The sequence below is a fragment of the Anomaloglossus baeobatrachus genome, chromosome 1 (assembly GCF_048569485.1).
Source record: "Anomaloglossus baeobatrachus isolate aAnoBae1 chromosome 1, aAnoBae1.hap1, whole genome shotgun sequence".
Taxonomy (NCBI): Eukaryota; Metazoa; Chordata; class Amphibia; order Anura; family Aromobatidae; genus Anomaloglossus; species Anomaloglossus baeobatrachus.
In genome coordinates this window covers 321,962,679-321,984,371 of record NC_134353.1, presented here as the reverse complement: position 1 = coordinate 321,984,371, position 21,693 = coordinate 321,962,679, and the positions used below count along the sequence as shown (strand labels likewise).

At 43.3% G+C, this 21,693-nt stretch overlaps 33 non-coding genes across 33 annotated transcripts; all 33 read right to left on the bottom strand.

Annotated features, from left to right (window-relative positions):
• Positions 1–124: 124 nt before the first annotated feature.
• TRNAK-UUU (transfer RNA lysine (anticodon UUU)) lies at positions 125–197 on the bottom strand. The gene has a single exon. It is a non-coding gene; the product is annotated as a tRNA-Lys (tRNA).
• A 581-nt stretch (positions 198–778) lies between these two features.
• Positions 779–851, bottom strand: TRNAK-UUU (transfer RNA lysine (anticodon UUU)). The gene has a single exon. It is a non-coding gene; the product is annotated as a tRNA-Lys (tRNA).
• A 581-nt stretch (positions 852–1,432) lies between these two features.
• On the bottom strand, positions 1,433–1,505 carry TRNAK-UUU (transfer RNA lysine (anticodon UUU)). Its single transcript has one exon. It is a non-coding gene; the product is annotated as a tRNA-Lys (tRNA).
• A 581-nt stretch (positions 1,506–2,086) lies between these two features.
• On the bottom strand, positions 2,087–2,159 carry TRNAK-UUU (transfer RNA lysine (anticodon UUU)). The gene has a single exon. It is a non-coding gene; the product is annotated as a tRNA-Lys (tRNA).
• A 588-nt stretch (positions 2,160–2,747) lies between these two features.
• Positions 2,748–2,820, bottom strand: TRNAK-UUU (transfer RNA lysine (anticodon UUU)). Its single transcript has one exon. It is a non-coding gene; the product is annotated as a tRNA-Lys (tRNA).
• Positions 2,821–3,401: 581 nt separating this feature from the next.
• TRNAK-UUU (transfer RNA lysine (anticodon UUU)) lies at positions 3,402–3,474 on the bottom strand. Its single transcript has one exon. It is a non-coding gene; the product is annotated as a tRNA-Lys (tRNA).
• Positions 3,475–4,055: 581 nt separating this feature from the next.
• TRNAK-UUU (transfer RNA lysine (anticodon UUU)) lies at positions 4,056–4,128 on the bottom strand. Its single transcript has one exon. It is a non-coding gene; the product is annotated as a tRNA-Lys (tRNA).
• Positions 4,129–4,709: 581 nt separating this feature from the next.
• Positions 4,710–4,782, bottom strand: TRNAK-UUU (transfer RNA lysine (anticodon UUU)). Its single transcript has one exon. It is a non-coding gene; the product is annotated as a tRNA-Lys (tRNA).
• Positions 4,783–5,363: 581 nt separating this feature from the next.
• TRNAK-UUU (transfer RNA lysine (anticodon UUU)) lies at positions 5,364–5,436 on the bottom strand. Its single transcript has one exon. It is a non-coding gene; the product is annotated as a tRNA-Lys (tRNA).
• A 581-nt stretch (positions 5,437–6,017) lies between these two features.
• Positions 6,018–6,090, bottom strand: TRNAK-UUU (transfer RNA lysine (anticodon UUU)). The gene has a single exon. It is a non-coding gene; the product is annotated as a tRNA-Lys (tRNA).
• Positions 6,091–6,671: 581 nt separating this feature from the next.
• Positions 6,672–6,744, bottom strand: TRNAK-UUU (transfer RNA lysine (anticodon UUU)). The gene has a single exon. It is a non-coding gene; the product is annotated as a tRNA-Lys (tRNA).
• A 581-nt stretch (positions 6,745–7,325) lies between these two features.
• Positions 7,326–7,398, bottom strand: TRNAK-UUU (transfer RNA lysine (anticodon UUU)). The gene has a single exon. It is a non-coding gene; the product is annotated as a tRNA-Lys (tRNA).
• A 581-nt stretch (positions 7,399–7,979) lies between these two features.
• Positions 7,980–8,052, bottom strand: TRNAK-UUU (transfer RNA lysine (anticodon UUU)). The gene has a single exon. It is a non-coding gene; the product is annotated as a tRNA-Lys (tRNA).
• Positions 8,053–8,633: 581 nt separating this feature from the next.
• Positions 8,634–8,706, bottom strand: TRNAK-UUU (transfer RNA lysine (anticodon UUU)). The gene has a single exon. It is a non-coding gene; the product is annotated as a tRNA-Lys (tRNA).
• Positions 8,707–9,287: 581 nt separating this feature from the next.
• On the bottom strand, positions 9,288–9,360 carry TRNAK-UUU (transfer RNA lysine (anticodon UUU)). The gene has a single exon. It is a non-coding gene; the product is annotated as a tRNA-Lys (tRNA).
• Positions 9,361–9,941: 581 nt separating this feature from the next.
• Positions 9,942–10,014, bottom strand: TRNAK-UUU (transfer RNA lysine (anticodon UUU)). The gene has a single exon. It is a non-coding gene; the product is annotated as a tRNA-Lys (tRNA).
• A 581-nt stretch (positions 10,015–10,595) lies between these two features.
• Positions 10,596–10,668, bottom strand: TRNAK-UUU (transfer RNA lysine (anticodon UUU)). Its single transcript has one exon. It is a non-coding gene; the product is annotated as a tRNA-Lys (tRNA).
• A 581-nt stretch (positions 10,669–11,249) lies between these two features.
• On the bottom strand, positions 11,250–11,322 carry TRNAK-UUU (transfer RNA lysine (anticodon UUU)). Its single transcript has one exon. It is a non-coding gene; the product is annotated as a tRNA-Lys (tRNA).
• Positions 11,323–11,903: 581 nt separating this feature from the next.
• TRNAK-UUU (transfer RNA lysine (anticodon UUU)) lies at positions 11,904–11,976 on the bottom strand. Its single transcript has one exon. It is a non-coding gene; the product is annotated as a tRNA-Lys (tRNA).
• Positions 11,977–12,557: 581 nt separating this feature from the next.
• Positions 12,558–12,630, bottom strand: TRNAK-UUU (transfer RNA lysine (anticodon UUU)). Its single transcript has one exon. It is a non-coding gene; the product is annotated as a tRNA-Lys (tRNA).
• A 581-nt stretch (positions 12,631–13,211) lies between these two features.
• TRNAK-UUU (transfer RNA lysine (anticodon UUU)) lies at positions 13,212–13,284 on the bottom strand. Its single transcript has one exon. It is a non-coding gene; the product is annotated as a tRNA-Lys (tRNA).
• Positions 13,285–13,865: 581 nt separating this feature from the next.
• TRNAK-UUU (transfer RNA lysine (anticodon UUU)) lies at positions 13,866–13,938 on the bottom strand. Its single transcript has one exon. It is a non-coding gene; the product is annotated as a tRNA-Lys (tRNA).
• A 582-nt stretch (positions 13,939–14,520) lies between these two features.
• On the bottom strand, positions 14,521–14,593 carry TRNAK-UUU (transfer RNA lysine (anticodon UUU)). Its single transcript has one exon. It is a non-coding gene; the product is annotated as a tRNA-Lys (tRNA).
• Positions 14,594–15,174: 581 nt separating this feature from the next.
• TRNAK-UUU (transfer RNA lysine (anticodon UUU)) lies at positions 15,175–15,247 on the bottom strand. Its single transcript has one exon. It is a non-coding gene; the product is annotated as a tRNA-Lys (tRNA).
• Positions 15,248–15,828: 581 nt separating this feature from the next.
• On the bottom strand, positions 15,829–15,901 carry TRNAK-UUU (transfer RNA lysine (anticodon UUU)). Its single transcript has one exon. It is a non-coding gene; the product is annotated as a tRNA-Lys (tRNA).
• Positions 15,902–16,482: 581 nt separating this feature from the next.
• TRNAK-UUU (transfer RNA lysine (anticodon UUU)) lies at positions 16,483–16,555 on the bottom strand. The gene has a single exon. It is a non-coding gene; the product is annotated as a tRNA-Lys (tRNA).
• A 581-nt stretch (positions 16,556–17,136) lies between these two features.
• On the bottom strand, positions 17,137–17,209 carry TRNAK-UUU (transfer RNA lysine (anticodon UUU)). The gene has a single exon. It is a non-coding gene; the product is annotated as a tRNA-Lys (tRNA).
• A 581-nt stretch (positions 17,210–17,790) lies between these two features.
• On the bottom strand, positions 17,791–17,863 carry TRNAK-UUU (transfer RNA lysine (anticodon UUU)). Its single transcript has one exon. It is a non-coding gene; the product is annotated as a tRNA-Lys (tRNA).
• Positions 17,864–18,444: 581 nt separating this feature from the next.
• On the bottom strand, positions 18,445–18,517 carry TRNAK-UUU (transfer RNA lysine (anticodon UUU)). Its single transcript has one exon. It is a non-coding gene; the product is annotated as a tRNA-Lys (tRNA).
• A 581-nt stretch (positions 18,518–19,098) lies between these two features.
• TRNAK-UUU (transfer RNA lysine (anticodon UUU)) lies at positions 19,099–19,171 on the bottom strand. The gene has a single exon. It is a non-coding gene; the product is annotated as a tRNA-Lys (tRNA).
• A 581-nt stretch (positions 19,172–19,752) lies between these two features.
• Positions 19,753–19,825, bottom strand: TRNAK-UUU (transfer RNA lysine (anticodon UUU)). The gene has a single exon. It is a non-coding gene; the product is annotated as a tRNA-Lys (tRNA).
• A 581-nt stretch (positions 19,826–20,406) lies between these two features.
• TRNAK-UUU (transfer RNA lysine (anticodon UUU)) lies at positions 20,407–20,479 on the bottom strand. The gene has a single exon. It is a non-coding gene; the product is annotated as a tRNA-Lys (tRNA).
• Positions 20,480–21,060: 581 nt separating this feature from the next.
• TRNAK-UUU (transfer RNA lysine (anticodon UUU)) lies at positions 21,061–21,133 on the bottom strand. Its single transcript has one exon. It is a non-coding gene; the product is annotated as a tRNA-Lys (tRNA).
• Between the last annotated feature and the right edge of the window lie 560 nt (positions 21,134–21,693).

Below are 21,693 nucleotides of genomic sequence, written 5' to 3'. Positions count from 1 at the left end.
GGAGGGAAATAATGCTGGATACAAGTCATGTAATAACCAGAACAACGCTTAATCCTCATGCACACTCAAGAATCACCTAAGAACGAAGTCAAGGTACGTGCTAGGTTTATGGTAAAAGGCAAGGCACCTGAACAGGGACTTGAACCCTGGACCCTCAGATTAAAAGTCTGATGCTCTACCGACTGAGCTACCCAGGCTCGTGCAGAGCAGCCCATTTAGCACATTTAGGAAGAACATCTCACTATGCATTTCGAAGAACCTTCCGAGATGTTCCTTTTTGCTTAGGACTGTACACAAACAAAACCAAAGTCCGCACACATTCTGCCACAGAAAGCAAGTGCCAGGTTATATCTCCTGGTATTCTCTATGGAGGCAAAAGTGGGGAAAAGGAGTAAGCAGCATCGTCAAAGACAATAAGAATTGGCTAAGTATAGTCAGGTGCAGCTGCAGTATTAAGCAACTGTTTAAGCTTTTTTTCCAAACTCAATTCACTGCCACACAGATCATTAGGGCTGTGTAATGTCTCACATACTTTTACAGAGAAAAACAAAACAAGGATTCTTCAATTTCTGTGTGCGGTTTCTGAAAGACATCACAAATGCAAGTCCCCACCCACCAGCTCAGAGAAGACTGAAAGTTAGAGACAGACTCAACGGAGGGAAATAATGCTGGATACAAGTCATGTAATAACCAGAACAACGCTTAATCCTCATGCACACTCAAGAATCACCTAAGAACGAAGTCAAGGTACGTGCTAGGTTTATGGTAAAAGGCAAGGCGCCTGAACAGGGACTTGAACCCTGGACCCTCAGATTAAAAGTCTGATGCTCTACCGACCGAGCTACCCAGGCTCGTGCAGAGCAGCCCATTTAGCACATTTAGGAAGAACATCTCACTATGCATTTCGAAGAACCTTCCGAGATGTTCCTTTTTGCTTAGGACTGTACACAAACAAAACCAAAGTCCGCACACATTCTGCCACAGAAAGCAAGTGCCAGGTTATATCTCCTGGTATTCTCTATGGAGGCAAAAGTGGGGAAAAGGAGTAAGCAGCATCGTCAAAGACAATAAGAATTGGCTAAGTATAGTCAGGTGCAGCTGCAGTATTAAGCAACTGTTTAAGCTTTTTTTCCAAACTCAATTCACTGCCACACAGATCATTAGGGCTGTGTAATGTCTCACATACTTTTACAGAGAAAAACAAAACAAGGATTCTTCAATTTCTGTGTGCGGTTTCTGAAAGACATCACAAATGCAAGTCCCCACCCACCAGCTCAGAGAAGACTGAAAGTTAGAGACAGACTCAACGGAGGGAAATAATGCTGGATACAAGTCATGTAATAACCAGAACAACGCTTAATCCTCATGCACACTCAAGAATCACCTAAGAACGAAGTCAAGGTACGTGCTAGGTTTATGGTAAAAGGCAAGGCGCCTGAACAGGGACTTGAACCCTGGACCCTCAGATTAAAAGTCTGATGCTCTACCGACTGAGCTACCCAGGCTCGTGCAGAGCAGCCCATTTAGCACATTTAGGAAGAACATCTCACTATGCATTTCGAAGAACCTTCCGAGATGTTCCTTTTTGCTTAGGACTGTACACAAACAAAACCAAAGTCCGCACACATTCTGCCACAGAAAGCAAGTGCCAGGTTATATCTCCTGGTATTCTCTATGGAGGCAAAAGTGGGGAAAAGGAGTAAGCAGCATCGTCAAAGACAATAAGAATTGGCTAAGTATAGTCAGGTGCAGCTGCAGTATTAAGCAACTGTTTAAGCTTTTTTTCCAAACTCAATTCACTGCCACACAGATCATTAGGGCTGTGTAATGTCTCACATACTTTTACAGAGAAAAACAAAACAAGGATTCTTCAATTTCTGTGTGCGGTTTCTGAAAGACATCACAAATGCAAGTCCCCACCCAACAGCTCAGAGAAGACTGAAAGTTAGAGACAGACTCAACGGAGGGAAATAATGCTGGATACAAGTCATGTAATAACCAGAACAACGCTTAATCCTCATGCACACTCAAGAATCACCTAAGAACGAAGTCAAGGTACGTGCTAGGTTTATGGTAAAAGGCAAGGCGCCTGAACAGGGACTTGAACCCTGGACCCTCAGATTAAAAGTCTGATGCTCTACCGACTGAGCTACCCAGGCTCGTGCAGAGCAGCCCATTTAGCACATTTAGGAAGAACATCTCACTATGCATTTCGAAGAACCTTCCGAGATGTTCCTTTTTGCTTAGGACTGTACACAAACAAAACCAAAGTCCGCACACATTCTGCCACAGAAAGCAAGTGCCAGGTTATATCTCCTGGTATTCTCTATGGAGGCAAAAGTGGGGAAAAGGAGTAAGCAGCATCGTCAAAGACAATAAGAATTGGCTAAGTATAGTCAGGTGCAGCTGCAGTATTAAGCAACTGTTTAAGCTTTTTTTCCAAACTCAATTCACTGCCACACAGATCATTAGGGCTGTGTAATGTCTCACATACTTTTACAGAGAAAAACAAAACAAGGATTCTTCAATTTCTGTGTGCGGTTTCTGAAAGACATCACAAATGCAAGTCCCCACCCACCAGCTCAGAGAAGACTGAAAGTTAGAGACAGACTCAACGGACAACGGAGGGAAATAATGCTGGATACAAGTCATGTAATAACCAGAACAACGCTTAATCCTCATGCACACTCAAGAATCACCTAAGAACGAAGTCAAGGTACGTGCTAGGTTTATGGTAAAAGGCAAGGCGCCTGAACAGGGACTTGAACCCTGGACCCTCAGATTAAAAGTCTGATGCTCTACCGACCGAGCTACCCAGGCTCGTGCAGAGCAACCCATTTAGCACATTTAGGAAGAACATCTCACTATGCATTTCGAAGAACCTTCCGAGATGTTCCTTTTTGCTTAGGACTGTACACAAACAAAACCAAAGTCCGCACACATTCTGCCACAGAAAGCAAGTGCCAGGTTATATCTCCTGGTATTCTCTATGGAGGCAAAAGTGGGGAAAAGGAGTAAGCAGCATCGTCAAAGACAATAAGAATTGGCTAAGTATAGTCAGGTGCAGCTGCAGTATTAAGCAACTGTTTAAGCTTTTTTTCCAAACTCAATTCACTGCCACACAGATCATTAGGGCTGTGTAATGTCTCACATACTTTTACAGAGAAAAACAAAACAAGGATTCTTCAATTTCTGTGTGCGGTTTCTGAAAGACATCACAAATGCAAGTCCCCACCCACCAGCTCAGAGAAGACTGAAAGTTAGAGACAGACTCAACGGAGGGAAATAATGCTGGATACAAGTCATCTAATAACCAGAACAACGCTTAATCCTCATGCACACTCAAGAATCACCTAAGAACGAAGTCAAGGTACGTGCTAGGTTTATGGTAAAAGGCAAGGCGCCTGAACAGGGACTTGAACCCTTGACCCTCAGATTAAAAGTCTGATGCTCTACCGACTGAGCTACCCAGGCTCGTGCAGTGAAGCCCATTTAGCACATTTAGGAAGAACATCTCACTATGCATTTCGAAGAACCTTCCGAGATGTTCCTTTTTGCTTAGGACTGTACACAAACAAAACCAAAGTCCGCACACATTCTGCCACAGAAAGCAAGTGCCAGGTTATATCTCCTGGTATTCTCTATGGAGGCAAAAGTGGGGAAAAGGAGTAAGCAGCATCGTCAAAGACAATAAGAATTGGCTAAGTATAGTCAGGTGCAGCTGCAGTATTAAGCAACTGTTTAAGCTTTTTTTCCAAACTCAATTCACTGCCACACAGATCATTAGGGCTGTGTAATGTCTCACATACTTTTACAGAGAAAAACAAAACAAGGATTCTTCAATTTCTGTGTGCGGTTTCTGAAAGACATCACAAATGCAAGTCCCCACCCACCAGCTCAGAGAAGACTGAAAGTTAGAGACAGACTCAACGGAGGGAAATAATGCTGGATACAAGTCATGTAATAACCAGAACAACGCTTAATCCTCATGCACACTCAAGAATCACCTAAGAACGAAGTCAAGGTACGTGCTAGGTTTATGGTAAAAGGCAAGGCGCCTTAACAGGGACTTGAACCCTGGACCCTCAGATTAAAAGTCTGATGCTCTACCGACTTAGCTACCCAGGCTCGTGCAGAGCAGCCCATTTAGCACATTTAGGAAGAACATCTCACTATGCATTTCGAAGAACCTTCCGAGATGTTCCTTTTTGCTTAGGACTGTACACAAACAAAACCAAAGTCCGCACACATTCTGCCACAGAAAGCAAGTGCCAGGTTATATCTCCTGGTATTCTCTATGGAGGCAAAAGTGGGGAAAAGGAGTAAGCAGCATCGTCAAAGACAATAAGAATTGGCTAAGTATAGTCAGGTGCAGCTGCAGTATTAAGCAACTGTTTAAGCTTTTTTTCCAAACTCAATTCACTGCCACACAGATCATTAGGGCTGTGTAATGTCTCACATACTTTTACAGAGAAAAACAAAACAAGGATTCTTCAATTTCTGTGTGCGGTTTCTGAAAGACATCACAAATGCAAGTCCCCACCCACCAGCTCAGAGAAGACTGAAAGTTAGAGACAGACTCAACGGAGGGAAATAATGCTGGATACAAGTCATCTAATAACCAGAACAACGCTTAATCCTCATGCACACTCAAGAATCACCTAAGAACGAAGTCAAGGTACGTGCTAGGTTTATGGTAAAAGGCAAGGCGCCTGAACAGGGACTTGAACCCTGGACCCTCAGATTAAAAGTCTGATGCTCTACCGACTGAGCTACCCAGGCTCGTGCAGAGAAGCCCATTTAGCACATTTAGGAAGAACATCTCACTATGCATTTCGAAGAACCTTCCGAGATGTTCCTTTTTGCTTAGGACTGTACACAAACAAAACCAAAGTCCGCACACATTCTGCCACAGAAAGCAAGTGCCAGGTTATATCTCCTGGTATTCTCTATGGAGGCAAAAGTGGGGAAAAGGAGTAAGCAGCATCGTCAAAGACAATAAGAATTGGCTAAGTATAGTCAGGTGCAGCTGCAGTATTAAGCAACTGTTTAAGCTTTTTTTCCAAACTCAATTCACTGCCACACAGATCATTAGGGCTGTGTAATGTCTCACATACTTTTACAGAGAAAAACAAAACAAGGATTCTTCAATTTCTGTGTGCGGTTTCTGAAAGACATCACAAATGCAAGTCCCCACCCACCAGCTCAGAGAAGACTGAAAGTTAGAGACAGACTCAACGGAGGGAAATAATGCTGGATACAAGTCATCTAATAACCAGAACAACGCTTAATCCTCATGCACACTCAAGAATCACCTAAGAACGAAGTCAAGGTACGTGCTAGGTTTATGGTAAAAGGCAAGGCGCCTGAACAGGGACTTGAACCCTGGACCCTCAGATTAAAAGTCTGATGCTCTACCGACTGAGCTACCCAGGCTCGAGCAGAGAAGCCCATTTAGCACATTTAGGAAGAACATCTCACTATGCATTTCGAAGAACCTTCCGAGATGTTCCTTTTTGCTTAGGACTGTACACAAACAAAACCAAAGTCCGCACACATTCTGCCACAGAAAGCAAGTGCCAGGTTATATCTCCTGGTATTCTCTATGGAGGCAAAAGTGGGGAAAAGGAGTAAGCAGCATCGTCAAAGACAATAAGAATTGGCTAAGTATAGTCAGGTGCAGCTGCAGTATTAAGCAACTGTTTAAGCTTTTTTTCCAAACTCAATTCACTGCCACACAGATCATTAGGGCTGTGTAATGTCTCACATACTTTTACAGAGAAAAACAAAACAAGGATTCTTCAATTTCTGTGTGCGGTTTCTGAAAGACATCACAAATGCAAGTCCCCACCCACCAGCTCAGAGAAGACTGAAAGTTAGAGACAGACTCAAAGGAGGGAAATAATGCTGGATACAAGTCATGTAATAACCAGAACAACGCTTAATCCTCATGCACACTCAAGAATCACCTAAGAACGAAGTCAAGGTACGTGCTAGGTTTATGGTAAAAGGCAAGGCGCCTTAACAGGGACTTGAACCCTGGACCCTCAGATTAAAAGTCTGATGCTCTACCGACTTAGCTACCCAGGCTCGTGCAGAGCAGCCCATTTAGCACATTTAGGAAGAACATCTCACTATGCATTTCGAAGAACCTTCCGAGATGTTCCTTTTTGCTTAGGACTGTACACAAACAAAACCAAAGTCCGCACACATTCTGCCACAGAAAGCAAGTGCCAGGTTATATCTCCTGGTATTCTCTATGGAGGCAAAAGTGGGGAAAAGGAGTAAGCAGCATCGTCAAAGACAATAAGAATTGGCTAAGTATAGTCAGGTGCAGCTGCAGTATTAAGCAACTGTTTAAGCTTTTTTTCCAAACTCAATTCACTGCCACACAGATCATTAGGGCTGTGTAATGTCTCACATACTTTTACAGAGAAAAACAAAACAAGGATTCTTCAATTTCTGTGTGCGGTTTCTGAAAGACATCACAAATGCAAGTCCCCACCCACCAGCTCAGAGAAGACTGAAAGTTAGAGACAGACTCAACGGAGGGAAATAATGCTGGATACAAGTCATCTAATAACCAGAACAACGCTTAATCCTCATGCACACTCAAGAATCACCTAAGAACGAAGTCAAGGTACGTGCTAGGTTTATGGTAAAAGGCAAGGCGCCTGAACAGGGACTTGAACCCTGGACCCTCAGATTAAAAGTCTGATGCTCTACCGACTGAGCTACCCAGGCTCGTGCAGAGAAGCCCATTTAGCACATTTAGGAAGAACATCTCACTATGCATTTCGAAGAACCTTCCGAGATGTTCCTTTTTGCTTAGGACTGTACACAAACAAAACCAAAGTCCGCACACATTCTGCCACAGAAAGCAAGTGCCAGGTTATATCTCCTGGTATTCTCTATGGAGGCAAAAGTGGGGAAAAGGAGTAAGCAGCATCGTCAAAGACAATAAGAATTGGCTAAGTATAGTCAGGTGCAGCTGCAGTATTAAGCAACTGTTTAAGCTTTTTTTCCAAACTCAATTCACTGCCACACAGATCATTAGGGCTGTGTAATGTCTCACATACTTTTACAGAGAAAAACAAAACAAGGATTCTTCAATTTCTGTGTGCGGTTTCTGAAAGACATCACAAATGCAAGTCCCCACCCACCAGCTCAGAGAAGACTGAAAGTTAGAGACAGACTCAACGGAGGGAAATAATGCTGGATACAAGTCATGTAATAACCAGAACAACGCTTAATCCTCATGCACACTCAAGAATCACCTAAGAACGAAGTCAAGGTACGTGCTAGGTTTATGGTAAAAGGCAAGGCGCCTTAACAGGGACTTGAACCCTGGACCCTCAGATTAAAAGTCTGATGCTCTACCGACTGAGCTACCCAGGCTCGTGCAGAGCAGCCCATTTAGCACATTTAGGAAGAACATCTCACTATGCATTTCGAAGAACCTTCCGAGATGTTCCTTTTTGCTTAGGACTGTACACAAACAAAACCAAAGTCCGCACACATTCTGCCACAGAAAGCAAGTGCCAGGTTATATCTCCTGGTATTCTCTATGGAGGCAAAAGTGGGGAAAAGGAGTAAGCAGCATCGTCAAAGACAATAAGAATTGGCTAAGTATAGTCAGGTGCAGCTGCAGTATTAAGCAACTGTTTAAGCTTTTTTTCCAAACTCAATTCACTGCCACACAGATCATTAGGGCTGTGTAATGTCTCACATACTTTTACAGAGAAAAACAAAACAAGGATTCTTCAATTTCTGTGTGCGGTTTCTGAAAGACATCACAAATGCAAGTCCCCACCCACCAGCTCAGAGAAGACTGAAAGTTAGAGACAGACTCAACGGAGGGAAATAATGCTGGATACAAGTCATGTAATAACCAGAACAACGCTTAATCCTCATGCACACTCAAGAATCACCTAAGAACGAAGTCAAGGTACGTGCTAGGTTTATGGTAAAAGGCAAGGCGCCTGAACAGGGACTTGAACCCTGGACCCTCAGATTAAAAGTCTGATGCTCTACCGACTGAGCTACCCAGGCTCGTGCAGAGCAGCCCATTTAGCACATTTAGGAAGAACATCTCACTATGCATTTCGAAGAACCTTCCGAGATGTTCCTTTTTGCTTAGGACTGTACACAAACAAAACCAAAGTCCGCACACATTCTGCCACAGAAAGCAAGTGCCAGGTTATATCTCCTGGTATTCTCTATGGAGGCAAAAGTGGGGAAAAGGAGTAAGCAGCATCGTCAAAGACAATAAGAATTGGCTAAGTATAGTCAGGTGCAGCTGCAGTATTAAGCAACTGTTTAAGCTTTTTTTCCAAACTCAATTCACTGCCACACAGATCATTAGGGCTGTGTAATGTCTCACATACTTTTACAGAGAAAAACAAAACAAGGATTCTTCAATTTCTGTGTGCGGTTTCTGAAAGACATCACAAATGCAAGTCCCCACCCACCAGCTCAGAGAAGACTGAAAGTTAGAGACAGACTCAACGGAGGGAAATAATGCTGGATACAAGTCATGTAATAACCAGAACAACGCTTAATCCTCATGCACACTCAAGAATCACCTAAGAACGAAGTCAAGGTACGTGCTAGGTTTATGGTAAAAGGCAAGGCGCCTGAACAGGGACTTGAACCCTGGACCCTCAGATTAAAAGTCTGATGCTCTACCGACTGAGCTACCCAGGCTCGTGCAGAGCAGCCTATTTAGCACATTTAGGAAGAACATCTCACTATGCATTTCGAAGAACCTTCCGAGATGTTCCTTTTTGCTTAGGACTGTACACAAACAAAACCAAAGTCTGCACACATTCTGCCACAGAAAGCAAGTGCCAGGTTATATCTCCTGGTATTCTCTATGGAGGCAAAAGTGGGGAAAAGGAGTAAGCAGCATCGTCAAAGACAATAAGAATTGGCTAAGTATAGTCAGGTGCAGCTGCAGTATTAAGCAACTGTTTAAGCTTTTTTTCCAAACTCAATTCACTGCCACACAGATCATTAGGGCTGTGTAATGTCTCACATACTTTTACAGAGAAAAACAAAACAAGGATTCTTCAATTTCTGTGTGCGGTTTCTGAAAGACATCACAAATGCAAGTCCCCACCCACCAGCTCAGAGAAGACTGAAAGTTAGAGACAGACTCAACGGAGGGAAATAATGCTGGATACAAGTCATGTAATAACCAGAACAACGCTTAATCCTCATGCACACTCAAGAATCACCTAAGAACGAAGTCAAGGTACGTGCTAGGTTTATGGTAAAAGGCAAGGCGCCTTAACAGGGACTTGAACCCTGGACCCTCAGATTAAAAGTCTGATGCTCTACCGACTGAGCTACCCAGGCTCGTGCAGAGCAGCCCATTTAGCACATTTAGGAAGAACATCTCACTATGCATTTCGAAGAACCTTCCGAGATGTTCCTTTTTGCTTAGGACTGTACACAAACAAAACCAAAGTCCGCACACATTCTGCCACAGAAAGCAAGTGCCAGGTTATATCTCCTGGTATTCTCTATGGAGGCAAAAGTGGGGAAAAGGAGTAAGCAGCATCGTCAAAGACAATAAGAATTGGCTAAGTATAGTCAGGTGCAGCTGCAGTATTAAGCAACTGTTTAAGCTTTTTTTCCAAACTCAATTCACTGCCACACAGATCATTAGGGCTGTGTAATGTCTCACATACTTTTACAGAGAAAAACAAAACAAGGATTCTTCAATTTCTGTGTGCGGTTTCTGAAAGACATCACAAATGCAAGTCCCCACCCACCAGCTCAGAGAAGACTGAAAGTTAGAAACAGACTCAACGGAGGGAAATAATGCTGGATACAAGTCATGTAATAACCAGAACAATGCTTAATCCTCATGCACACTCAAGAATCACCTAAGAACGAAGTCAAGGTACGTGCTAGGTTTATGGTAAAAGGAAAGGCGCCTGAACAGGGACTTGAACCCTGGACCCTCAGATTAAAAGTCTGATACTCTACCGACTGAGCTACCCAGGCTCGTGCAGAGCAGCCCATTTAGCACATTTAGGAAGAACATCTCACTATGCATTTCGAAGAACCTTCCGAGATGTTCCTTTTTGCTTAGGACTGTACACAAACAAAACCAAAGTCCGCACACATTCTGCCACAGAAAGCAAGTGCCAGGTTATATCTCCTGGTATTCTCTATGGAGGCAAAAGTGGGGAAAAGGAGTAAGCAGCATCGTCAAAGACAATAAGAATTGGCTAAGTATAGTCAGGTGCAGCTGCAGTATTAAGCAACTGTTTAAGCTTTTTTTCCAAACTCAATTCACTGCCACACAGATCATTAGGGCTGTGTAATGTCTCACATACTTTTACAGAGAAAAACAAAACAAGGATTCTTCAATTTCTGTGTGCGGTTTCTGAAAGACATCACAAATGCAAGTCCCCACCCACCAGCTCAGAGAAGACTGAAAGTTAGAGACAGACTCAACGGAGGGAAATAATGCTGGATACAAGTCATGTAATAACCAGAACAACGCTTAATCCTCATGCACACTCAAGAATCACCTAAGAACGAAGTCAAGGTACGTGCTAGGTTTATGGTAAAAGGCAAGGCGCCTGAACAGGGACTTGAACCCTGGACCCTCAGATTAAAAGTCTGATGCTCTACCGACTGAGCTACCCAGGCTCGTGCAGAGCAGCCCATTTAGCACATTTAGGAAGAACATCTCACTATGCATTTCGAAGAACCTTCCGAGATGTTCCTTTTTGCTTAGGACTGTACACAAACAAAACCAAAGTCCGCACACATTCTGCCACAGAAAGCAAGTGCCAGGTTATATCTCCTGGTATTCTCTATGGAGGCAAAAGTGGGGAAAAGGAGTAAGCAGCATCGTCAAAGACAATAAGAATTGGCTAAGTATAGTCAGGTGCAGCTGCAGTATTAAGCAACTGTTTAAGCTTTTTTTCCAAACTCAATTCACTGCCACACAGATCATTAGGGCTGTGTAATGTCTCACATACTTTTACAGAGAAAAACAAAACAAGGATTCTTCAATTTCTGTGTGCGGTTTCTGAAAGACATCACAAATGCAAGTCCCCACCCACCAGCTCAGAGAAGACTGAAAGTTAGAGACAGACTCAACGGAGGGAAATAATGCTGGATACAAGTCATGTAATAACCAGAACAACGCTTAATCCTCATGCACACTCAAGAATCACCTAAGAACGAAGTCAAGGTACGTGCTAGGTTTATGGTAAAAGGCAAGGCGCCTGAACAGGGACTTGAACCCTGGACCCTCAGATTAAAAGTCTGATGCTCTACCGACTGAGCTACCCAGGCTCGTGCAGAGCAGCCCATTTAGCACATTTAGGAAGAACATCTCACTATGCATTTCGAAGAACCTTCCGAGATGTTCCTTTTTGCTTAGGACTGTACACAAACAAAACCAAAGTCCGCACACATTCTGCCACAGAAAGCAAGTGCCAGGTTATATCTCCTGGTATTCTCTATGGAGGCAAAAGTGGGGAAAAGGAGTAAGCAGCATCGTCAAAGACAATAAGAATTGGCTAAGTATAGTCAGGTGCAGCTGCAGTATTAAGCAACTGTTTAAGCTTTTTTTCCAAACTCAATTCACTGCCACACAGATCATTAGGGCTGTGTAATGTCTCACATACTTTTACAGAGAAAAACAAAACAAGGATTCTTCAATTTCTGTGTGCGGTTTCTGAAAGACATCACAAATGCAAGTCCCCACCCACCAGCTCAGAGAAGACTGAAAGTTAGAGACAGACTCAACGGAGGGAAATAATGCTGGATACAAGTCATGTAATAATCAGAACAACGCTTAATCCTCATGCACACTCAAGAATCACCTAAGAACGAAGTCAAGGTACGTGCTAGGTTTATGGTAAAAGGCAAGGCGCCTGAACAGGGACTTGAACCCTGGACCCTCAGATTAAAAGTCTGATGCTCTACCGACTGAGCTTCCCAGGCTCGTGCAGAGCAGCCCATTTAGCACATTTAGGAAGAACATCTCACTATGCATTTCGAAGAACCTTCCGAGATGTTCCTTTTTGCTTAGGACTGTACACAAACAAAACCAAAGTCCGCACACATTCTGCCACAGAAAGCAAGTGCCAGGTTATATCTCCTGGTATTCTCTATGGAGGAAAAAGTGGGGAAAAGGAGTAAGCAGCATCGTCAAAGACAATAAGAATTGGCTAAGTATAGTCAGGTGCAGCTGCAGTATTAAGCAACTGTTTAAGCTTTTTTTCCAAACTCAATTCACTGCCACACAGATCATTAGGGCTGTGTAATGTCTCACATACTTTTACAGAGAAAAACAAAACAAGGATTCTTCAATTTCTGTGTGCGGTTTCTGAAAGACATCACAAATGCAAGTCCCCACCCACCAGCTCAGAGAAGACTGAAAGTTAGAGACAGACTCAACGGAGGGAAATAATGCTGGATACAAGTCATGTAATAACCAGAACAACGCTTAATCCTCATGCACACTCAAGAATCACCTAAGAACGAAGTCAAGGTACGTGCTAGGTTTATGGTAAAAGGCAAGGCGCCTGAACAGGGACTTGAACCCTGGACCCTCAGATTAAAAGTCTGATGCTCTACCGACTGAGCTACCCAGGCTCGTGCAGAGCAGCCCATTTAGCACATTTAGGAAGAACATCTCACTATGCATTTCGAAGAACCTTCCGAGATGTTCCTTTTTGCTTAGGACTGTACACAAACAAAACCAAAGTCCGCACACATTCTGCCACAGAAAGCAAGTGCCAGGTTATATCTCCTGGTATTCTCTATGGAGGCAAAAGTGGGGAAAAGGAGTAAGCAGCATCGTCAAAGACAATAAGAATTGGCTAAGTATAGTCAGGTGCAGCTGCAGTATTAAGCAACTGTTTAAGCTTTTTTTCCAAACTCAATTCACTGCCACACAGATCATTAGGGCTGTGTAATGTCTCACATACTTTTACAGAGAAAAACAAAACAAGGATTCTTCAATTTCTGTGTGCGGTTTCTGAAAGACATCACAAATGCAAGTCCCCACCCACCAGCTCAGAGAAGACTGAAAGTTAGAGACAGACTCAACGGAGGGAAATAATGCTGGATACAAGTCATGTAATAACCAGAACAACGCTTAATCCTCATGCACACTCAAGAATCACCTAAGAACGAAGTCAAGGTACGTGCTAGGTTTATGGTAAAAGGCAAGGCGCCTGAACAGGGACTTGAACCCTGGACCCTCAGATTAAAAGTCTGATGCTCTACCGACTGAGCTACCCAGGCTCGTGCAGAGCAGCCCATTTAGCACATTTAGGAAGAACATCTCACTATGCATTTCGAAGAACCTTCCGAGATGTTCCTTTTTGCTTAGGACTGTACACAAACAAAACCAAAGTCCGCACACATTCTGCCACAGAAAGCAAGTGCCAGGTTATATCTCCTGGTATTCTCTATGGAGGCAAAAGTGGGGAAAAGGAGTAAGCAGCATCGTCAAAGACAATAAGAATTGGCTAAGTATAGTCAGGTGCAGCTGCAGTATTAAGCAACTGTTTAAGCTTTTTTTCCAAACTCAATTCACTGCCACACAGATCATTAGGGCTGTGTAATGTCTCACATACTTTTACAGAAAAAAACAAAACAAGGATTCTTCAATTTCTGTGTGCGGTTTCTGAAAGACATCACAAATGCAAGTCCCCACCCACCAGCTCAGAGAAGACTGAAAGTTAGAGACAGACTCAACGGAGGGAAATAATGCTGGATACAAGTCATGTAATAACCAGAACAACGCTTAATCCTCATGCACACTCAAGAATCACCTAAGAACGAAGTCAAGGTACGTGCTAGGTTTATGGTAAAAGGCAAGGCGCCTGAACAGGGACTTGAACCCTGGACCCTCAGATTAAAAGTCTGATGCTCTACCGACTGAGCTACCCAGGCTCGTGCAGAGAAGCCCATTTAGCACATTTAGGAAGAACATCTCACTATGCATTTCGAAGAACCTTCCGAGATGTTCCTTTTTGCTTAGGACTGTACACAAACAAAACCAAAGTCCGCACACATTCTGCCACAGAAAGCAAGTGCCAGGTTATATCTCCTGGTATTCTCTATGGAGGCAAAAGTGGGGAAAAGGAGTAAGCAGCATCGTCAAAGACAATAAGAATTGGCTAAGTATAGTCAGGTGCAGCTGCAGTATTAAGCAACTGTTTAAGCTTTTTTTCCAAACTCAATTCACTGCCACACAGATCATTAGGGCTGTGTAATGTCTCACATACTTTTACAGAGAAAAACAAAACAAGGATTCTTCAAATTTCTGTGTGCGGTTTCTGAAAGACATCACAAATGCAAGTCCCCACCCACCAGCTCAGAGAAGACTGAAAGTTAGAGACAGACTCAACGGAGGGAAATAATGCTGGATACAAGTCATGTAATAACCAGAACAACGCTTAATCCTCATGCACACTCAAGAATCACCTAAGAACGAAGTCAAGGTACGTGCTAGGTTTACGGTAAAAGGCAAGGCGCCTTAACAGGGACTTGAACCCTGGACCCTCAGATTAAAAGTCTGATGCTCTACCGACTGAGCTACCCAGGCTCGTGCAGAGCAGCCCATTTAGCACATTTAGGAAGAACATCTCACTATGCATTTCGAAGAACCTTCCGAGATGTTCCTTTTTGCTTAGGACTGTACACAAACAAAACCAAAGTCCGCACACATTCTGCCACAGAAAGCAAGTGCCAGGTTATATCTCCTGGTATTCTCTATGGAGGCAAAAGTGGGGAAAAGGAGTAAGCAGCATCGTCAAAGACAATAAGAATTGGCTAAGTATAGTCAGGTGCAGCTGCAGTATTAAGCAACTGTTTAAGCTTTTTTTCCAAACTCAATTCACTGCCACACAGATCATTAGGGCTGTGTAATGTCTCACATACTTTTACAGAGAAAAACAAAACAAGGATTCTTCAATTTCTGTGTGCGGTTTCTGAAAGACATCACAAATGCAAGTCCCCACCCACCAGCTCAGAGAAGACTGAAAGTTAGAGACAGACTCAACGGAGGGAAATAATGCTGGATACAAGTCATGTAATAACCAGAACAACGCTTAATCCTCATGCACACTCAAGAATCACCTAAGAACGAAGTCAAGGTACGTGCTAGGTTTATGGTAAAAGGCAAGGCGCCTGAACAGGGACTTGAACCCTGGACCCTCAGATTAAAAGTCTGATGCTCTACCGACTGAGCTACCCAGGCTCGTGCAGAGCAGCCCATTTAGCACATTTAGGAAGAACATCTCACTATGCATTTCGAAGAACCTTCCGAGATGTTCCTTTTTGCTTAGGACTGTACACAAACAAAACCAAAGTCCGCACACATTCTGCCACAGAAAGCAAGTGCCAGGTTATATCTCCTGGTATTCTCTATGGAGGCAAAAGTGGGGAAAAGGAGTAAGCAGCATCGTCAAAGACAATAAGAATTGGCTAAGTATAGTCAGGTGCAGCTGCAGTATTAAGCAACTGTTTAAGCTTTTTTTCCAAACTCAATTCACTGCCACACAGATCATTAGGGCTGTGTAATGTCTCACATACTTTTACAGAGAAAAACAAAACAAGGATTCTTCAATTTCTGTGTGCGGTTTCTGAAAGACATCACAAATGCAAGTCCCCACCCACCAGCTCAGAGAAGACTGAAAGTTAGAGACAGACTCAACGGAGGGAAATAATGCTGGATACAAGTCATGTAATAACCAGAACAACGCTTAATCCTCATGCACACTCAAGAATCACCTAAGAACGAAGTCAAGGTACGTGCTAGGTTTATGGTAAAAGGCAAGGCGCCTGAACAGGGACTTGAACCCTGGACCCTCAGATTAAAAGTCTGATGCTCTACCGACTGAGCTACCCAGGCTCGTGCAGAGCAGCCCATTTAGCACATTTAGGAAGAACATCTCACTATGCATTTCGAAGAACCTTCCGAGATGTTCCTTTTTGCTTAGGACTGTACACAAACAAAACCAAAGTCCGCACACATTCTGCCACAGAAAGCAAGTGCCAGGTTATATCTCCTGGTATTCTCTATGGAGGCAAAAGTGGGGAAAAGGAGTAAGCAGCATCGTCAAAGACAATAAGAATTGGCTAAGTATAGTCAGGTGCAGCTGCAGTATTAAGCAACTGTTTAAGCTTTTTTTCCAAACTCAATTCACTGCCACACAGATCATTAGGGCTGTGTAATGTCTCACATACTTTTACAGAGAAAAACAAAACAAGGATTCTTCAATTTCTGTGTGCGGTTTCTGAAAGACATCACAAATGCAAGTCCCCACCCACCAGCTCAGAGAAGACTGAAAGTTAGAGACAGACTCAACGGAGGGAAATAATGCTGGATACAAGTCATGTAATAACCAGAACAACGCTTAATCCTCATGCACACTCAAGAATCACCTAAGAACGAAGTCAAGGTACGTGCTAGGTTTATGGTAAAAGGCAAGGCGCCTGAACAGGGACTTGAACCCTGGACCCTCAGATTAAAAGTCTGATGCTCTACCGACTGAGCTACCCAGGCTCGTGCAGAGCAGCCCATTTAGCACATTTAGGAAGAACATCTCACTATGCATTTCGAAGAACCTTCCGAGATGTTCCTTTTTGCTTAGGACTGTACACAAACAAAACCAAAGTCCGCACACATTCTGCCACAGAAAGCAAGTGCCAGGTTATATCTCCTGGTATTCTCTATGGAGGCAAAAGTGGGGAAAAGGAGTAAGCAGCATCGTCAAAGACAATAAGAATTGGCTAAGTATAGTCAGGTGCAGCTGCAGTATTAAGCAACTGTTTAAGCTTTTTTTCCAAACTCAATTCACTGCCACACAGATCATTAGGACTGTGTAATGTCTCACATACTTTTACAGAGAAAAACAAAACAAGGATTCTTCAATTTCTGTGTGCGGTTTCTGAAAGACATCACAAATGCAAGTCCCCACCCACCAGCTCAGAGAAGACTGAAAGTTAGAGACAGACTCAACGGAGGGAAATAATGCTGGATACAAGTCATGTAATAACCAGAACAACGCTTAATCCTCATGCACACTCAAGAATCACCTAAGAACGAAGTCAAGGTACGTGCTAGGTTTATGGTAAAAGGCAAGGCGCCTGAACAGGGACTTGAACCCTGGACCCTCAGATTAAAAGTCTGATGCTCTACCGACTGAGCTACCCAGGCTCGTGCAGAGCAGCCCATTTAGCACATTTAGGAAGAACATCTCACTATGCATTTCGAAGAACCTTCCGAGATGTTCCTTTTTGCTTAGGACTGTACACAAACAAAACCAAAGTCCGCACACATTCTGCCACAGAAAGCAAGTGCCAGGTTATATCTCCTGGTATTCTCTATGGAGGCAAAAGTGGGGAAAAGGAGTAAGCAGCATCGTCAAAGACAATAAGAATTGGCTAAGTATAGTCAGGTGCAGCTGCAGTATTAAGCAACTGTTTAAGCTTTTTTTCCAAACTCAATTCACTGCCACACAGATCATTAGGGCTGTGTAATGTCTCACATACTTTTACAGAGAAAAACAAAACAAGGATTCTTCAATTTCTGTGTGCGGTTTCTGAAAGACATCACAAATGCAAGTCCCCACCCACCAGCTCAGAGAAGACTGAAAGTTAGAGACAGACTCAACGGAGGGAAATAATGCTGGATACAAGTCATGTAATAACCAGAACAACGCTTAATCCTCATGCACACTCAAGAATCACCTAAGAACGAAGTCAAGGTACGTGCTAGGTTTATGGTAAAAGGCAAGGCGCCTGAACAGGGACTTGAACCCTGGACCCTCAGATTAAAAGTGTGATGCTCTACCGACTGAGCTACCCAGGCTCGTGCAGAGCAGCCCATTTAGCACATTTAGGAAGAACATCTCACTATGCATTTCGAAGAACCTTCCGAGATGTTCCTTTTTGCTTAGGACTGTACACAAACAAAACCAAAGTCCGCACACATTCTGCCACAGAAAGCAAGTGCCAGGTTATATCTCCTGGTATTCTCTATGGAGGAAAAAGTGGGGAAAAGGAGTAAGCAGCATCGTCAAAGACAATAAGAATTGGCTAAGTATAGTCAGGTGCAGCTGCAGTATTAAGCAACTGTTTAAGCTTTTTTTCCAAACTCAATTCACTGCCACACAGATCATTAGGGCTGTGTAATGTCTCACATACTTTTACAGAGAAAAACAAAACAAGGATTCTTCAATTTCTGTGTGCGGTTTCTGAAAGACATCACAAATGCAAGTCCCCACCCACCAGCTCAGAGAAGACTGAAAGTTAGAGACAGACTCAACGGAGGGAAATAATGCTGGATACAAGTCATGTAATAACCAGAACAACGCTTAATCCTCATGCACACTCAAGAATCACCTAAGAACGAAGTCAAGGTACGTGCTAGGTTTATGGTAAAAGGCAAGACGACTGAACAGGGACTTGAACCCTGGACCCTCAGATTAAAAGTCTGATGCTCTACCGACTGAGCTACCCAGGCTCGTGCAGAGCAGCCCATTTAGCACATTTAGGAAGAACATCTCACTATGCATTTCGAAGAACCTTCCGAGATGTTCCTTTTTGCTTAGGACTGTACACAAACAAAACCAAAGTCCGCACACATTCTGCCACAGAAAGCAAGTGCCAGGTTATATCTCCTGGTATTCTCTATGGAGGCAAAAGTGGGGAAAAGGAGTAAGCAGCATCGTCAAAGACAATAAGAATTGGCTAAGTATAGTCAGGTGCAGCTGCAGTATTAAGCAACTGTTTAAGCTTTTTTTCCAAACTCAATTCACTGCCACACAGATCATTAGGGCTGTGTAATGTCTCACATACTTTTACAGAGAAAAACAAAACAAGGATTCTTCAATTTCTGTGTGCGGTTTCTGAAAGACATCACAAATGCAAGTCCCCACCCACCAGCTCAGAGAAGACTGAAAGTTAGAGACAGACTCAACGGAGGGAAATAATGCTGGATACAAGTCATGTAATAACCAGAACAACGCTTAATCCTCATGCACACTCAAGAATCACCTAAGAACGAAGTCAAGGTACGTGCTAGGTTTATGGTAAAAGGCAAGGCGCCTGAACAGGGACTTGAACCCTGGACCCTCAGATTAAAAGTCTGATGCTCTACCGACTGAGCTACCCAGGCTCGTGCAGAGCAGCCCATTTAGCACATTTAGGAAGAACATCTCACTATGCATTTCGAAGAACCTTCCGAGATGTTCCTTTTTGCTTAGGACTGTACACAAACAAAACCAAAGTCCGCACACATTCTGCCACAGAAAGCAAGTGCCAGATTATATCTCCTGGTATTCTCTATGGAGGCAAAAGTGGGGAAAAGGAGTAAGCAGCATCGTCAAAGACAATAAGAATTGGCTAAGTATAGTCAGGTGCAGCTGCAGTATTAAGCAACTGTTTAAGCTTTTTTTCCAAACTCAATTCACTGCCACACAGATCATTAGGGCTGTGTAATGTCTCACATACTTTTACAGAGAAAAACAAAACAAGGATTCTTCAATTTCTGTGTGCGGTTTCTGAAAGACATCACAAATGCAAGTCCCCACCCACCAGCTCAGAGAAGACTGAAAGTTAGAGACAGACTCAACGGAGGGAAATAATGCTGGATACAAGTCATGTAATAATCAGAACAACGCTTAATCCTCATGCACACTCAAGAATCACCTAAGAACGAAGTCAAGGTACGTGCTAGGTTTATGGTAAAAGGCAAGGCGCCTGAACAGGGACTTGAACCCTGGACCCTCAGATTAAAAGTCTGATGCTCTACCGACTGAGCTACCCAGGCTCGTGCAGAGCAGCCCATTTAGCACATTTAGGAAGAACATCTCACTATGCATTTCGAAGAACCTTCCGAGATGTTCCTTTTTGCTTAGGACTGTACACAAACAAAACCAAAGTCCGCACACATTCTGCCACAGAAAGCAAGTGCCAGGTTATATCTCCTGGTATTCTCTATGGAGGCAAAAGTGGGGAAAAGGAGTAAGCAGCATCGTCAAAGATAATAAGAATTGGCTAAGTATAGTCAGGTGCAGCTGCAGTATTAAGCAACTGTTTAAGCTTTTTTTCCAAACTCAATTCACTGCCACACAGATCATTAGGGCTGTGTAATGTCTCACATACTTTTACAGAGAAAAACAAAACAAGGATTCTTCAATTTCTGTGTGCGGTTTCTGAAAGACATCACAAATGCAAGTCCCCACCCACCAGCTCAGAGAAGACTGAAAGTTAGAGACAGACTCAACGGAGGGAAATAATGCTGGATACAAGTCATGTAATAACCAGAACAACGCTTAATCCTCATGCACACTCAAGAATCACCTAAGAACGAAGTCAAGGTACGTGCTAGGTTTATGGTAAAAGGCAAGGCGCCTGAACAGGGACTTGAACCCTGGACCCTCAGATTAAAAGTCTGATGCTCTACCGACTGAGCTACCCAGGCTCGTGCAGAGCAGCCCATTTAGCACATTTAGGAAGAACATCTCACTATGCATTTCGAAGAACCTTCCGAGATGTTCCTTTTTGCTTAGGACTGTACACAAACAAAACCAAAGTCCGCACACATTCTGCCACAGAAAGCAAGTGCCAGGTTATATCTCCTGGTATTCTCTATGGAGGAAAAAGTGGGGAAAAGGAGTAAGCAGCATCGTCAAAGACAATAAGAATTGGCTAAGTATAGTCAGGTGCAGCTGCAGTATTAAGCAACTGTTTAAGCTTTTTTTCCAAACTCAATTCACTGCCACACAGATCATTAGGGCTGTGTAATGTCTCACATACTTTTACAGAGAAAAACAAAACAAGGATTCTTCAATTTCTGTGTGCGGTTTCTGAAAGACATCACAAATGCAAGTCCCCACCCACCAGTTCAGAGAAGACTGAAAGTTAGAGACAGACTCAACGGAGGGAAATAATGCTGGATACAAGTCATGTAATAACCAGAACAACGCTTAATCCTCATGCACACTCAAGAATCACCTAAGAACGAAGTCAAGGTACGTGCTAGGTTTATGGTAAAAGGCAAGGCGCCTGAACAGGGACTTGAACCCTGGACCCTCAAATTAAAAGTCTGATGCTCTACCGACTGAGCTACCCAGGCTCGTGCAGAGCAGCCCATTTAGCACATTTAGGAAGAACATCTCACTATGCATTTCGAAGAACCTTCCGAGATGTTCCTTTTTGCTTAGGACTGTACACAAACAAAACCAAAGTCCGCACACATTCTGCCACAGAAAGCAAGTGCCAGGTTATATCTCCTGGTATTCTCTATGGAGGCAAAAGTGGGGAAAAGGAGTAAGCAGCATCGTCAAAGACAATAAGAATTGGCTAAGTATAGTCAGGTGCAGCTGCAGTATTAAGCAACTGTTTAAGCTTTTTTTCCAAACTCAATTCACTGCCACACAGATCATTAGGGCTGTGTAATGTCTCACATACTTTTACAGAGAAAAACAAAACAAGGATTCTTCAATTTCTGTGTGCGGTTTCTGAAAGACATCACAAATGCAAGTCCCCACCCACCAGCTCAGAGAAGACTGAAAGTTAGAGACAGACTCAACGGAGGGAAATAATGCTGGATACAAGTCATGTAATAACCAGAACAACGCTTAATCCTCATGCACACTCAAGAATCACCTAAGAACGAAGTCAAGGTACGTGCTA